The 17,358-nt window shown below is 44.0% G+C and overlaps 1 protein-coding gene across 1 annotated transcript in view; it reads right to left on the bottom strand.

The window, feature by feature from the left end:
- The window catches only part of LOC115471367 (cadherin-13-like), a 1,126,129-nt gene that overhangs the window by 4,168 nt on the left and 1,104,603 nt on the right, over positions 1-17,358 (bottom strand). The gene's annotated exons all lie outside the window — the stretch shown is intronic.

The following is a 17,358-nucleotide window of genomic DNA, read 5'->3' as shown; positions in this document are numbered from 1 at the left end:
ATTTTTTGGCTGCTAAACGCTTACCCAGTTAAGCTGATATTCAGCATCTCTCTGGTTACATTATAGCGGTTAAATATAGGACTGCTATTTATGCAGTCTGATATACCTGCTAATCTCCTCCAGTCTGGCGCTAAATATCTGCGCTAAACTACATAAGTTGTGCGATATGGCCACTTTAGCAGTAGGCACTAACCGCACACGAATATCTGGGTTTAACCCTTTAGTGTCCAATGTTCCCGTATGGGAACAGATTGATGGGAACATTGGACACTAGTTAACACAAGCATCAGGGCAATCAAAGCACTGCCCATTGCCAGCTGAATATCGGACTCAATAACCTCCCGCTGAATATTCACAGTTCGCTGCAAAAACATTACTTAACTGGCCAGCATCCGATTCTGACCAGTTAAATAGTGTTGAATATCGGGGAATACAATTTGCACATGTTAAAAAGTCCTTACAAAACTGAAACTAGAAATTCAGAAAAACCCTAAAGAATACTTAGCACAAGAGGCAGGAAGAGATAACCATAAATATTATACTAATAACATCTGAACAAAAACCTTTAGGGAAATGTATTCCTAGCTAGATTGCCCAGAAGATTATTGAATTGCCTTGGCTCCCCTGCTTTGTTTTTGGTTCATGGCTCCATTGGCTCCCACCAGGTCAATTTTCATAGCTTCTGTGGGTAAAGAGTGTTTATCTGTGGAAATTGGCCTTATGAAAAATGCCCACCCATTGTTTCACAGCATGCGTACTTTAACGGTATTCTACTAGAGGCTGAGTTAGGCCAGGGGAGGAAATAATGCATGGAGGTTTGGATTTTGCACGGAAAAAGGAGGCGCAAGTCTGAGTGGTGTAGAACGAGTAGAAATGAAGGCAATTATTTACTCTTTTAAAAAGTGCAAAGATTAAGGGACACAATCAAGTTACATGGAAATAGTTCTAAAACATATAACAAGTAACTAACTTGTTAGTCTCACTCACACACACAAGGAGTGACTCGGGCTGCACATACTGCAGCGGGACGTGTTTATCCACTCCTACCCTAGCTGAGATAATATTTAACCATCTCTCTGACCTCACGTGCAACTTTCTTCAAATCAATCACCTTACTTTCTAACTCCTCCTACTTTCTTACCCATCTATATGATGCAACTTTGCCTTACCCTTCACTACCAATTATAATATTCCATTACGTATTGTGTTGACATTGTAAGTAGTATACCATGCCATACATTGTATTGTTTATTTGTGACATCATGCCTTGGTGGTCTAGTGGCCTCTTAGGGGCTGGAAAGAGCCCCCTCTTTCCTTCCCAGTGCTGCTGCAGACCTTTTTTTCCCAGCACCAAATTGACTGCCGAGAGTTCAAGCAGTGACCTCGCAAGACTTGTCCAAACCTTTTTTAAGCCCAGATACGCTAACCACTGTTACCACATCCTCCTGCAGCGAGTTCCAGAGCTTAACTATTCTTTGAGTGAAAAAATATTTCTTCTTATTTATTTTAAAAGTATTTCCATGTAATTTCATTGAGTGTCCCCTGGTCTTTGTACTTTTTGAAAGAGTGAAAAATCGATTCACTTCTACCCATTCTACACCACTCAGGATTTTGTAGACCTCAATCATATCTTCCCTCAGCTTCTCTTTTCGAAGCTGAAGAGCCTTAACCACTTTAGCCTTTTCTAATTCCACTATATATTTTTTCGAGATATGGCGACCAGAATTGAATACAATACTCAAGGTAAAGTCACACCATGGAGTGATACAGAAGCATTACAATATTCTTGGTCTTATTTTGCATCCCTTTCCTAATAATTCCTTAAATCCTGTTTACTTTTTTGACCTCCACCTCAAACTGGGCAAAAGATTTCAGTGTATCGTCTACAATGATACCTAGATTTCTTCTTGAGTGCGGACTCCTAAGGTGGACCCCAGCATCACGTATCTATGATTTTGATTATTCTTCCCAATGTGCATCACTTTCCATTTGTCCACATTAAATTTCATCTGTCATTTGCATCAAAACAGGAAGTTGCAGTATAGAGGGTGAGACAGGGCAGAAGGCAGGCCACGGAGATGGCCTCCAACTGTGAATCACTGCTGGCTGCAGGGACCTGTACGCAAGACCTGCGGGGAGGAGGAAGGGAGGGGAGACAAATGGAAGGGAAAGGAGAAGTGGGGGTAGGGGGGGCTGAAGTGGACCCATAGGAGGAGGTGGTAGGGTTAGGGCTGGAGGGAAAGGAGAGAGGTGCTGGCTGGACCCATGAGGGGAGAAGGAGGAGGGAGTGGCTGGAGGTAAAAGAGAGAGGTGATGGCTGGACCCATGGGAGGAGGGGGGGGGGCTAGAGGGAAGGGAAAGAAATGCTGAACCAAGGAGAAGAAGAAAGAGGGAATCAAATACTGATCCCACGGCAGGAAGGAGAAAGGGAAATAGAGCAGGTAGGTAAGCCAGATGCTGGAAGGGGTGTGGGAAGAGAGGGGGAGAAGCTGGACACAAGGAGGTAACAGAAACAGAGGAGAAATGATGTGCATGATGGGGGCATGTGGCGGATAACAGGGACACAAAGGGGAGATGATGTGTGGGGATAGTATATGGACACAGAGGGGCAATGCTGACACAGAAGAGAGATTTTTTTTTGACACAGGGGTAGAGGATAGGGAGATAGGGAGGTGATGATGGATACGGGGATATGGAAAGATACTGGAAAGGGAAGTATAGGGATACAGGAGGGAGGTGCTGAATGTGGAGGACGATGGGGACACAGAAATGGAAGATGGATGGTGGACATGGACAGAAAAGAGATGTAATAAAAGTGGGAGGGCGACCAAGGATTCCAAAGACTGAAAGGATATCTAATAATAAAGATGTTTATTGAGGTATAAAGACTCGACACAACGTCGTGTTTCGGCCGTTAGGCCTGCATCAGGAGTCTTAATGCCGAATGCTTTTGAGAACTATTTGATGAAGGCAAATCCTCAATAAAGGGAGGTCTTTAGAAAGACCGTTGTGAAGGTGAGCGTGCTTCGTTGTCTCCTCTGACACAACGCTTGTATAGAATGCTGCAATAAGCAAAAAAAGAGATGTCAAATGGACAGGAGAAGCTTTCTTAAGCGGGAAGCAGAAACCAGAGCCTGAGACCAACATGATTTAAAAAATAAAATGACCAGATAACAAAAAGGATGGGAAAAAAAGTATATATTTTTCTATTTTGTAATTAGAGTATGTCAGATCCGAAACGTACATCTTGCCAAAGTTAACGTTAGACATGACAGAAATTTAGGAGGAAAAACCAGGCTGCACTTTCTTCAGCTTCCAGCAGGCTTGGGGCTCTCCTTGGTCAGGGTACAAGGGCAGTTACCCTAGTCAGTCACACTCCCCTAACACCGTCTCTGGCACGTGCCACCTTTATATTTTTCACAATACAGGAATAAATGCATTTCTTTCTATATCTCTGGTGTCGTACTACATAACTGTTTGAGGCTTCTGCAGATGGGGTCAGAGCTGACAGAGATAGAGATTGTGGTGATGGGGACAAACTTTGTCCCCTTGTCATTCTCTCTGATCTTCTGAGGGTGCCAATTTATAAGCTTCAAGTATTTCCTTGCATCTTTTCCTTCAAACTGCACATGAAATCTTGACATGGGGCTCTCAACAGTCCCCTCCTACTTCTTGGGACATGGAAAAACATGTCAATGTTATTTTAAATAATTTGCTTCATTATTGAGTAACCATTTGTCTACAAAATTACTGTCATTACTGAAGATGGTTCCTAGATCAATAAGTATGCATCTTTGTCTCAAAATGACTGTTCTTTTCATCGACTGGTATCTAAGCCATCAGGGGAGGCAGTTTCATCAGCCAAGACAATGGATCACATCTACACAAAAGAAACACAGAAAGAAAAATGCAGGCACAACTTATGTTTATGTGGAGAGGCATAATCGAACGGGGCGCCCAAGTTTTCCTGGGGCCATTCTCGCAGGACGGCTCTGTGAAGGGGCGGGGAAACCCGTATTATTGAAACAAGATGGGCGCCCATCTTTCGTTTCAATAATATGGTCGGGGATGCCCAAATCTTCACATTTAGGTCGACTTTAGAGATGGTTGTCCTTAGAGATGGTCGTCTCCAGTTTTCGGTGATAATGGAAACCGAGAACGCCCATCTCAGAAACGACCAAATCCAAGCCATTTGGTCGTGGGAGGAACCAGCATTCGTAGTGCACTGGTCCCCCTCACATGCCAGGACACCAACCGGGCACCCTAAGGGGCACTGGAGAGGACTTCACAAATTGCTCCCAGATGCATAGCTTACTTACCTTGGGTGCTGAGCCCCCAAATCCCACTCCCCACAACTTTACACCACTACCATAGCCCTAAGCGGTGAAAGGGGGCACCTAAATGTGGGTACAGTGGGTTTCGGGTGGGTTTTGGAGGGCTCACATTTACCACCACAAATGTAACAGGTAGGGGGGGATGGGCCTTGGTCCACCTGTCTGAAGTGCACTGCACCCACTAAAACTGCTCCAGGGACCTGCATACTGCTGTCATGGTGCTGGGTATGACATTTGAGGCTGGCAAAAAAAAATTTTAACTTTTTTTTTGAGGGTGGGAAGGGGTTGGTGTCCACTGGGGGAATAAGGGGAGGTCATCCCCGATTCCCTCCGGTGGTCATCTGGTCAGCTCAGTTCGGACACCTTTTTGACACTTGGTCGTGAAAAAAATGGACCAATTAAAGTCGACCAAATGCTCATCAGGGACGCCCTTCTTTTTTCCATTATCAGCTGAGGATGCCCATCTCTTAAGCACGCCCCGCCTTCACTATGCTTCTGACACACCCCCATGAACTTTGGTCATCCCCACGACGGACCGCAGTTGAGGGCACCCAAAATCGGCCTTCGATTATGCCGATTTGGGCGACCCTGAGAGAAGGACGCCCATCTCCCGATTTGTGTCGGAAGATGGGCGCCCTTCTCTTTCGAAAATGCCCCTGATAATCTCCAAAATACTAATGATTAGAGGTCTATTACGATGATTTTAGCAAGCATTGCAAACTATACATTTAAGCATCCTGGTTAAACACTGGTACCAAATAGTTTGCATTGCAGACAGTTCTGTGCTCATAAAATCAATTTAAAAACAATAAGTTGAAAATTGCACATTTAGGACTAGGTTAGGTAAATGGTGTCAAAAGTTGGGCGCAAAAAAATAAAATGTGCCCAACTTTGGGTGTGAGGATTTACCTGGTATAAATCCTCACGCATAGATTAGGCACTGATCCCCCGAATTCTATGCAAAAAAACAGAAGAAACCAGTCTTCGCAAAATCGTGAACAAAAAAACAAAAACAGCGAAGATGACCAAAAATTATATATGGAATAGACGATGCTTCAGTTGAAAATCCAATAGGCCAATTTATTGAGCAAAAAATTATAATAAATAAAATACAACAGAATGGTCAGTGAGCAAGACTCGACACAGCTGTGTTTCGGCCTATCTGGCCTGCATCAGGAGTCTTTTTGCCATTCAAAAGGTCGCTTTTTGGATCTTTCACTGTGTGATCTGACAAATTTAACTTCGTTTTCTTGTATTGTCACCAAAAGTAACTTCTTGATTTTCTTAGCAGGAAAATATAAATAACAGTATCTCTCATCTGGTATCTAAGAAAATCAAGAAGTTACTTTTGGTGACAATACAAGAAAACGAAGTTAAATTTGTCAGATCACACAGTGTTTGCTGATCGGTTGGCTGTTCTTTTGTTCTCTCTGTGGATTAACTTGCATACATAAAGGAATTATTCAAGCCTATCAGCTTCTTCTCAGAGAAAGTTGATTGTGACCCCTGAGGCAGGTGCTTTGGCGCGGAAACACGGACCGTGTGGGTCCTTGATATGAATATTCTGAATAAACTGGTTTTTGATATTATCTCCCTATTGGTTTGTGCATTTGTCAGCCTCTACTTTTGCTGTTTCATGATTTGGGCGTCCCCGACCGTATTATCGAAACGAAAGATGGACGTCCATCTTGTTTCCATAATAAGGGTTTTCCCGCCCCTCCACCAGGATGTTTTGCGTGGACGTCCTCAGCAAACTTTTTGCACCCCTTTCGATTATGCCCCTCCAAGTGTACTAAGAAGAGTGGATATCCTTCAACAACTTTGGCTGGCTTCTGAGATAGGCCACAGATGGTTTCTCTCATTATGTGGTTAGGTGTGTTGGTCATAGGCACATAAAAGAAAAAGAGGATATTTTTCTAAAAATTTTTTAAAAACCTGGAGGACATATCCTCTTAAAAGAGGTCATATGGCAACCCTACTCAAGAGTTTCATGAGGGACTTTGTCAAAAGCTTTCTGAAAATTTCCTATGAGGAAAGGCTAAAGCGTCTAGGGCTCTTCAGCTTGGAGAAAAGACAGCTGAGGGGAGATATGATAGAGGTCTATAATAATGAGTGGAGTGGAATGGGTAGACGTCAATCATTTGTTTACTCTTTCCAACAATACTAAGACTGGGGGGCAAGTAGTAAAATGAATACGAATTGGAGAAAATGTTTCTTCACTCAACGTGTAATTAAACTCTGGAATTCGTTGTCAGAGAATGTGGTAAAAGCGGTTAGCTACGTGGGGTTTAAAAAAAGGTCTGGGCGGCTTCCTAAAGGAAAAGTCCATAGACCATTATTAAATTGACTTGGGGAAAATCCACTGCTTATTTCTGGGATAAGCAGCTTAAAATGTATTGAACTTTTTCGGGATCTTGTCAGGTATTTGTGACCTGGATTGGCCACTGTTGGAAACGGGACGCTGGGCTTGATGGACCTTTGGTCTGTCCCAGTGTGGCAATACTTATGTACTTGTAGTAAAATGCAGTGCTTTTTTCGTAGAAAAAAAAGGTGCTGGTACTAATTGTGGGCGGAGTCACCACATATGACTCTACCCCTATTATAACCACACCCACATTAGCCACACCCCTTATACCAGCCATAGCGCATATAAACATAGTAACATAGTAGATGACGGCAGAAAAAGACCTGCATGGTCCATCCAGTCTGCCCAACAAGATAACTCATATGTGCTACTTTTTGTGTATACCCTACTTTGATTTGTACCTGTGCTCTTCAGGGCACAGACCGTGACATCATTGAAAATATTATACTAGTATAGGAGAAAAAAATAATGTGATTTTTTTTTCATTATAAATAATTTCTGTAAGCTGTTAACAGCTCCAGTATACCCAGGACAAAATAAGACAGCAGATGTAAATTTTCAAATTGGACATATTCCAGACACTAAAATGAAAATAAAATGATTTTTTCTACCTTTTGTTGTCTGGTGACTTTGTTTTTCTGATCATGCTGGCTCAGTATCTGATTCTGCTGCTATCTGTCCTCTTAACTCCGTTTCCAGGGCTTCCTTTCCATTTAGTTCTTTACTTTCTGCCTTTCTTCTTCATTTCTTGCCCTACATCTGTATGTAAAAGCTGGGTCCTCCGCAGACTTGACTGTCCAGTGGATCCAGCTTCTGCCTATTTTCTACATCCATGTGCAGTTTTTCTCCTCTCTTCCTTTTCCCTCATCTCATCTCCTTCCTCACTCTCTTCCCTCGCCTCCATCCATGTCCAGCATTTCTTTTCTCCCCTGCCCTCCATTCTATCCACCCATATCCAGCAACCCTCCTCTCCCCCTGCCCCCCTCCAGCCACCCATGCCATGCCCAGTGATTCTCCTCTCTCCCCTGCCAATGTCCAGCATGTATCCTCTCCCCCTGCCCTCCCCTCCATGTCCAGCACTTCTCTCTCCCCTCCCCTGCCCTCTAGGCCCAGCATGTCGCCTCCCTCCCTGCCCTCCTCTCATCCATGCTCAGCAATTCTCCTCTCTCCCCTGCCCATGTCCAGCATGTCTCCTCTCCCCCTGCCCTCCCCTCCATGTCCAGCGATTCTGCCCTCCCCCCTGCCCTCCCTTCATCCATGCCCAGCAATTCTCCTCCCTCCCCTGCCCATGGCCAGCATGTCTCCTCTCCCCAATGCCCTCCCCTCCATGTCCAGCACTTCTCTCTCCCCTCCCCTGCCCTCCATGCCCAGCATATCGCCTCCCTCCCCTTATCCATGCCCAGCAATTCTCCTCTCTCCTCTGCCCTCCCCTGCCCATGTCTAGCATGTCTCCTCTCCCCCTGCCCTCCCCTCCATGTCCTGCGATTCTGCCCTCCCCCCTGCCCTCCCTTCCTTCATCCATGCCCAGCAATTCACCTCCCTCCCCTGCCCATGTCCAGCATGTCTCCTCTCTCCTCTGCCCTCCCCTCCATGCCAGCAATTCTCTCTCCCCTGCCCTGCATGTCTGATATGTCCCCTCTCTCCCCTGCCCTCCATGCCAGCAATTCTCTCTCCCCTGCCCTGCATGTCCGACATGTCCCCTCTCTCCCCTGCCCTCCCCTCGCCTCTGCAAATCGCGACGAACCGGCCAGCGGTGAAGACAGCGGTACTCACTGAGGCAGGCACGCAGAAGACGCAGGGCACGCGCAAGCAGGTTCATCTTCTCCTCCGATCTCGCGTTGCTTCCCTCTCAGCGCGTCCCGCCCTCGAAGGCTGAGAGGGAAGCAACGCGAGATCAGAGGAGAAGACGAACCTGCTTGCGCGTGCCCTGCGTCTTCTGCGTGCTTGCCTCAGTGAGTAGCGCTGTCTTCACCGCCAGCCTGTTCGTCGCGACTTGGAGAGGGGAGGGGAGGGCAGGGGAGAGAGGGGACATGTCGGACATGCAGGGCAGGGGAGAGAGAATTGCTGGCATGGAGGGGAGGGCAGGGGAGAGAGGTGAATCGCGACCGGCAAAATTAAATGGACGGGAGCGGGACCTGAAAAAAAAGGTGCCGGTACGCCGTACCGCCGCGTACCGGCACAAAAAAAGCACTGGTAAAATGTACACTCACTGTGAGTGTTATTTTAAAAGCCTCTATTTCTGATTTGGATGTACATAAGCATTTAGGTGTGTACATTACATACACGTTTAAATCCCAATTTCAGAAAGCTGACATATATTCATTCAAATTATGAATACATGCATATGAACTACAGTGGGACAAAATATTCTCCACTGAAGAAGGGGAATGCAAGTTTATGTCCTCTGAAATCAACACTGGGATTTACAGCTGCTCCGAGGGATATCTAGATTAATTAAAGGTGCTTGTATTGTGCAGTGCTCTACTGGAGGGACTGCAGGGTCCGGTCATACCCCTAATCCCCCAATGCTTTTGTTCCCTAACCCCTCAACCCCCCTCAAGAGTGATACTGACAAATGATATTGAATGATAATGGGCTTTATGACACGAAGTACGATGCAGAATAAAAACGTCCAATGGACTAAAACAGTTCAGATCAGAGCCTTTATTCACAGTAAAATGGATTCGACACAAATCGTGTTTCGGCCACCAAGGCCTGCCTCAGAAGTCCCTTGACAATACTGAAAATATATACATATATAAAAAAATTATATCATAAACATGCAAGAGCATGTACTGAGATGGCTCCAGAAAAAGGAGGACAGATTGAGTCAGTCCGGATTTTACTTCCATTGCTTTCAATGGAAGTAAAATCCGGACTGGCTCAATCCGTCCTCTTTTTTCTGGAGCCATATGGTAACCCTATGAGATATCTACATCCATGTGTCGATGTAGCCATGTTACCTCAGTTTATGTTATGTGTGTTCATCTGTATGAAACGGATACTCCCGCCACATTTAACCGGTGTCTACATGCTCATTCCCGTATTTTAGAACACGCTCAAAGTTGACGGATCTTATTCTGCAATAATTCCTGGATTTTACGTATCATGACCTATTCCGATTGCTAAGTTCTATCTAAAATGGGCCTTCACATCAACTGCCTCACCTCTATCCGTATGTTCGTTCATGCCTTCAAAAAGTGTAGTAGATTGGGGATGCAAGACATCCCCTGGCTAAATCCATATTGGCTCTGTCACATTAATCATGTATATATCTATGTGTTCAGTAATTTTGCACTAGAATGAATTCAGTGGACCGACCCGTCACAGCACTCTTGCAAAAACATGTAAGGAGACATTAAAATGTCTGACCTCATCTTCTACAGCAATGTAGTTCCATGGGCTATCACATTTGCAAAATGCTATGTATTTAATTAGCTCAGCCCAGGGCCAATGGAGGGAAGGTCTCCGATGGCAAATTTTTATTTCAATAAGGAGTGCATAAAGAAATGATTATAGTCTATCACAAAAGAGGAAACTTAATTGTTTTAATATTTAGGGGTATATATTACATCAAAATGGCTTTTCTGTGTATACTGTTCATGTTGATCTGAACTGCAAAAACGCAGGTCACTAACCACGCTCAGAATTATTATTACTATTTTTTTTTTATCGAGACAGTAACTGTTGTTTCTTCAAAGTAGAAAAAATGACTTGCTGTGCCAAAATATCTCATCACAGACCTCATAATTTGCATTCTAATGTGCAATGGAAAAAAGAAGCTCGGCTATATTTACCCTTTGGATGCATTCTAGGGGTTTTAATTGAAACCATAAGTGTAGGGGAAATGAATAGAAAGAAAAATCAAGGATAGCTCTGGGGCTTATTTACAGTTGCCAAGCTAGCATTAGTCTGATAATGTGCAACACACCTGAGGCCTTTCAGTCTCAGCTTGATAAATTAATTTTGAGGCAGTGGTAGAATATCAGAACTCATTTAATTTCCCTTCATCAGTTGTACGTCTCCCTCCCCCTCCCTCCCGATACACTCATTTCCTTCCTTCATGATGGAATGTTCTGGTATTTTCTGATGAGCAGAACTCTACAGCTTTGGGCTCATTCATATGTAGGTATTGAGCAGCAAGACACACTGCTGACAAAAAACAATGAGAGGTCACTTGCGGTCTGTGGTACAGCAAACCAAGGAAGAGTGGAGTTTCTGAACATTTGTTTCTTTTTTGTTTCATTTGAGGGTTTTTTAATGTTATGTTTCTTTTGAATTAATTTTGACTTCACGAGATACTGGCACTGTGTACGAACACTGCCCTAAACCTGCTCGTTGAACTTTTTTTTTTTTAAACCCTGCTCCTATGGATAGAGGTGAGGCTCCTGGCTGGTTAAACAGCACTTCACTGGCAAAGCGCTAGTATTCAGTGTGAGATAGCTGGTTATCTCTGCTGAATGTTAGCGCTTAGCACTTACTCCTGGATTCTATATAGCGCGATATAAGTTGTGCATGCAAATCCAGTCATATTTTGGATTTGCATGCACAACTTAATGAGCTAGCAAGCCAACTAGCACCAATAATTTATTTATTTAATACATTTATACCCCACATTTTCCCACCAGTTGCAGGCAACTATTGACACTAAGGGGTCCTTTACCTAAGGTGCGCTGAAAAATGGCCTGCGGTAGTGTAGAGGCATGTTTTGGGCGCACACAGAATGATTTTTTAGCACACCTACAAAAAAATGCCCTTTTTTTGACGAAAACAGACGTGCGGCAAAATGAAAATTGCCATGTGTCCATTTTGGGTCTGAGACCTCACCACAAGCAATTGACCTAGTGGTAAGGTCTCATGTGGTAACCGGGCGGTAATGGTTTATGCGCGTCAAATGGCACTTGCCGTGCATAGCTGCCATGCGCCAGAAAATAAAAAGTATTTTTCAGACGTGCACCAAAATTGAAATTACCGCAAAGGCCACGCGGTAACCAGGCAGTAACTCCAATTTGGCATGCATTGGGGTGCAGGTAGGCACCTACATGGCTTAATAAAAGGGCCCATAATTGGCATTAATTAGAATTTACGCACATAACTATCTAAGCGTGCTCTGTAAAGTGATGTGCGTAAATTCTAAGGTGCATAGCTGAAAAGTGGCCACAGGCATTTCTAAAATCTATGTGCATTATTATAGAATGCACCCACCGTGCACCTAATTTAGGTGTCGGGATTTACGCCAAGTAAAACGTGGCCTAAACAGACGTGACCAAATTTGGTCATATGGAGAGCCACTCGGCATATTCTATATACTACATGGAAATTTAAGCCTATTCTATACAATTTAGAGGTACTTTAGAGAACACCCCTAGGTGTATTTGTTTACCACTTAGATTTTTCAGGCGCTATATATAGAATCTAGCCCTTTAAGGGTAATTTTAAAACAGGGTGCCTAAGTGGTATTCTGTAATGGCAAGCTTAACTTACATAGCATGTGAATGAAAAGGGGGGAGGGACATATACATGGGTGGTGCTCCTACATGTGTGTAAGTTACATGCATGAGATACACTGTTATTGGGTTACGCTAGTATTCTATAATGGAATCTGGATACCCAGGTGGGCAAATTATCCTATATAATAATTTGCACTCCCAACATTGTACGTCTGGATGCCTGAGTTCGTAACATCCATTCCCACTCATAGCTCCGCCCGCGCGTCAAAACGTAATGACGTCAGAGGGCGGAACAAGGAGGGGGAAGGGAATGCTGGAGGTGAGATGATGTCAGGAGGAGAGAATCGCGGGACATCGAGGGGAGGGAGGGGGAAGGGCAGAGGAGAATTGATGGACATGGATGGGATGGGAGGACAGTCATAGGCGCCCCGTATAAGAGGCTTGGGGAGGCTAAGCCTCCCCAGCCTAACCGTGACCTTCCCCTGGCTGCTGCCCCACCAAACGCAGGGCTGCATGGCGCAGCAGCGCTGCAGCCAGGCAGCTTTCGCATGGTCCCTCCGCTCCTTCCCGCCCTCAGCTCCCTGATTGACAGCCCTCCTCTCCGTTCCTCCCCCCTTGCGCGTGTTTAACCCTTGTACTTTCAGGCACAGCATCGGCAGTGAAGAGGACAACACAGCGGGCTCGCCTCCAGCTTCTCCCTTCCCTCACACAGTGTCCCGTCTTCTGCGATGATGCATTTCCTGTTTCCGCAAGGGCGGGACACTGTGTGAGGGAAGGGAGAAGCTGTATTGTCCTCTTCACTGCCATGGCTGCGCCTGAAAGTAAAAGGGTTAAATGCGCAGGGGGGGGGGAAGGAACAGAGAGGAGGGCTGTCAGGGAGCTGAGGGAGGGCAGGGAGAATCGCTGGGTATGGATGGGAGGGCAGAGGGAGAGAAGAGATGGCTGGAATTGGAGAGGAGGGCAGGGGGAGAAGAGATCGTTGGATAGGAGAGGAGGGGAGGGGGAGAGAAGAGATCGCTGGATAGGAGAAGAGGGAAGGGGGAGAGAAGAGATCGCTGGATAGGAGAAGAGGGAAGGGGGAGAGAAGAGATCGCTGGACAGGAGGGGAGGGCAGGGGAGAGAGGAGAATTGCTGGACATGGATGGATGGAGAGGGCAAGGGAGAGAGCAAATTTGCTGGATATGGATGGATGGAGGAGAGGGCAGGGGAGAATGGAGAGTTGGTGGACATGAATGGATGGAGGGGAGGGAAGTCAGGAAGGAGATGCACATGGATTGAGGGGAGGGAAAAGAGGAGAAATGTTGTACATGGATGGAGTCTGCTTACTTTCTATCTTTTAAAAAATACTATAAATAAAAATCACAAAAAAAGAAAGATTAAAACAAAAAAAAACAACATAGATAAAACAATCCGTATCCCATACCCCTGGAGCATATTACTCATTATACACCCTTCCTAATTATTACTTATCATGACAGAACATTTCTCCTAACGGTTCCCTTAAAAACATAATCGCCATTACATAATTTGCGTGAGAAACGGGCCTTTTTTACTAGTATACTATAATATTTAACATACTTTATGGTGATGTCCCGTTGTATATGAAAAGTCTAGTTGGTTTGTTAACTCGAAAAGGAAATATTTCCTCTAGAAATCCTTTACTTTTACAGTTTCCTAGTCCTCGGGGGATACATTCTACTTTTATTTTTGTCTCCTTTACAATATTTAGCTGCTCAAGTTTGGAATTCTCTTCCAATTAAGATTAGAATTATATCTGATTACGTTGTTTTTAGGAAACAGCTAAAAGCACACTTTAAAAAAAAAATATGTCTTTTATAACAACTAAAGGTTTTTTTTTAAATTAAGTAGTTATGGTGCTTTTATGATTATTGTTTATAAGATTGTAATTCTTCAGGTCTGTCTGAATCTCTTTTTATATATGTAATCTGCACTGAGCTAAAAGGTTGTGGCAGAACATAAGTATGTATCAGTATCCGTTATTTATTTTTATTTATGTATTTATTTATTAGGATTTATTTACCGCCTTTTTGAAGGAATTCACTCAAGGCGTTGTACAGTAAGAATAGATCCAACATGAGCAATAGGCAATTACAGCAGTCAAAATATTCAAATAACAATACAAAGTATGGCATGGTAGACTACTTGCAATGTCAACACAATACGTAATAGAACATTTTAATAGAAAGTGAAGGGTAAAGCAAAGATGAAACATATAGATAGGTAAGAGAGTAAGAAGAATTAAGAAAGTAGGTGACTGATTTAGAGAAAGTTGCAAATCAGGCTCCGCCATATATTCTCAAGGTGCCCAGATGTAGCTTTGTCCCGATGTTCCTAGAATAGCCTCCTTCAATCGGTGCCTTTCGCTCTATCCCTAGCTGTGTTTATTTATTTATTTATAACATTTGTATCCCACATTTTCCCACCTATTTGCAGGCTCAATGTGGCTTACATAATTCCACAAGTGGTGATTACCAGTTCCGGATAGGAGAAATACATAGTTGGGGCAAAGGCAGTGGTGTGCTGGAGCGGGCTCTCACGGGCTCGCGAGAGCCGTTTGTTAAATTTTTAAGAATTTTGGGAGCCGGTTGTTAAAGTAGGCCTCCCCATGGCTACTTTAACAAATAGATCACAAAATGTGGGCTTGGGCCCCCTCCTGAATTCTCTTTTACTTTGCTGACAGTGATGCTGGCCCCACCAACCAAGTAAACAGACTGCTGCTGCTCCCTGCTCCTTGTTTCTGACTCTGAGCATCAGGCTGGGACTTTTCATGCAAGCGCAAGAAGGTTCCATCATGCTGCTCAGAGCCAGAAACAAGCAGCAGAGAACGGTGGCAGTCCATTTATTGGCTGGTGGGGCTCGGCAAAGGTATGCCTAGCGTGCCCGCACAAGGGAGGGGAGCGAGAGGCATGTATTCCCCCCTCCCCCCAAATTTCAAGGCCGGCTATGCCAGGAGAGAGAGCCCGTTGTTAAAAATTTACCAGCACACCCCTGGGCAAAGGGAAAGAATAGGTTAGGTTACAAGAGGAAAGTTCGTCCTATGATAAGAGCTAAAGGTAATAGATTAAATTTCATTCATGACAAAGAAAGCTTGAACAATTAGGATCTTTAAACCGGAAATCAAGATAATTAGCAAAACAGTTGACATATGGAGAATACATGTTGTATAATTGCGTCTTGTTAATTTGAATTTATGAGGAGTTGTTATTTTGTATGCTTTCTTAAATAAATACGTTTTCAATAGTTTACGGAAGGTTGTGATGTCATGTGTTATTTTTATGGATTTTGGTACTTACACCACGTTTTCAGTGGCGTAAATATAGGCGTGTTCTCCAGTCCCATGTGCTACTCTATACATTATATAGAACAACAGTGTTTTATGAGTCAACACTTTTATTGATGACAATTCAAAGGAAATACATCCAATACTATGAATACACATAGATTCAAAAATAAACATGTACTCATTAAAAATAAAATGATGCAGTCCGACATCGAACTTTTAACATTTTATCCCTAGGAGTGGCCTAGTGGTTAGGGTGGTGGACTTTGGTCCTGGGGAACTGAGGAACTGAGTTCGATTCCCACTTCAGGCACAGGCAGCTCCTTGTGACTCTGGGCAAGTCACTTAACCCTCCGTTGCCCCATGTAAGCCGAACCCTCCATTGCCGCATTGAGCCTGCCATGAGTGGGAAAGCGCGGGGTACAAATGTAACAAAAACCCCACCCCGCTGTTTTATGTTTTAACAGTTCTATTGGGAAATGGCCTCTTACATTAACATACTCTACATGTAAGAACACATTGTAAACATCATTAATACGCATAACAGAATACTTAAACCAAGTAGTAGTCAGCAAGCCATCCCCACTATTTTCCAACTTCTTCTCCTTCCCACTCCCCAAGCCCTCCCCCTATACCCCTTCCCTCCCCCCCCCCCCCCACAGCTCTGATCTCTCTACAACACCCTTTCCCCCCTCCCCTTTGAGCTGCTAGCTTCCCCCCTCCTTATAATAATCAAGAACTAGGTGTTTTAATCGGAAGTGTCTACATTTTAGATGGCATTTACAGAATCTGGCCCTGAATGTATTAGTTTAGTCAAGTAAAAAACTTATCACCCAATCTGTATATTGTTTTTTTGCTCAGAAGCACCAGGATGATGCCTTTTTAGCAATATGTAAGCCACATTGAACCTGCCATGTGGTGGGAAAATGTGGGATACAAATGCAATAAATAAATAAAAATGACAAGCACATTACTTTTTCTGGCACTGGTCTGTAACACTGAAGGGAGGAGCCGTGATGGTTCTGAAAAGTCTATACAATAATGAGTGGAGTGGAACGGTTAGATGTGAATCACTTGTTTACTCTTTCCAAAAATACTAGGACTAGGGGGCACGCAATGAAGCTACAAAGTAGTAAATTTAAAAATAAATCAGAGAAAATATTTCTTCACTCAACATGTAATTAAGCTCTGGAATCCTTTGCCAGAGAATGTAGAAAATGCAGTTAGCTTAGCAGGGTTTTAAAAAGGTTTGGCAAGCTTCCTAAAAGAAAAGTCCATAAGCCATTATTAAAATAAACTTGGAGAAAATTCACTGCTTGTTTCTGGGATAAGCAGCATAAAATGTACTTTTTTGGGATCCTGTCAGGTACTTGTAACCTGGATTGGCCACTGTTGGAAACAGGATGCTGGGTTTGATGGACCTTCGGTCTGTCTCAGTATGGCAAGACATATACTTATGTAATTCCTTTAGGCAGGTGTCAATATTCAGCAGTGGCGATCAGCGTTATGCTGACCACTGTCGGCGTTATGCCTGGGCTTTGGCATTGAATTTCCAGGTTTCTGGAGATGGCTAAAGCATAGCAGGTTAAGTGCAATATTCAGCATTTAACTGGTTATGCAGCATCATACATAGAGAGGAATGGCTTTTATGCGGTTAACCTGGCTGATTAAGAGCTGAATATGAGCACTTAACTGATCAGGTGCTGATTCCGCCCCCAGAACACCCCCCCCCCTAAATAGCTGGTTTTGAAATAGGCACATTTTCAGTAGCATCATTCAGTTCAGTGCCGCTGAAAATGACCAGTTGGCTCCGAGCAAGAGTTTAACCATCCAGGAGCCATTTGTGCTCGGTTAAATCATTTTGAATATCGACATGGTTATGTTTCCTTTTATGCCCATGTACCACAA

This window comes from Microcaecilia unicolor, chromosome 5 (genome assembly GCF_901765095.1).
Source record: "Microcaecilia unicolor chromosome 5, aMicUni1.1, whole genome shotgun sequence".
Classification (NCBI taxonomy): Eukaryota; Metazoa; Chordata; class Amphibia; order Gymnophiona; family Siphonopidae; genus Microcaecilia; species Microcaecilia unicolor.
Note: the sequence above shows the minus strand (reverse complement) of the source record. Positions and strands in the feature narration are given on the sequence as shown.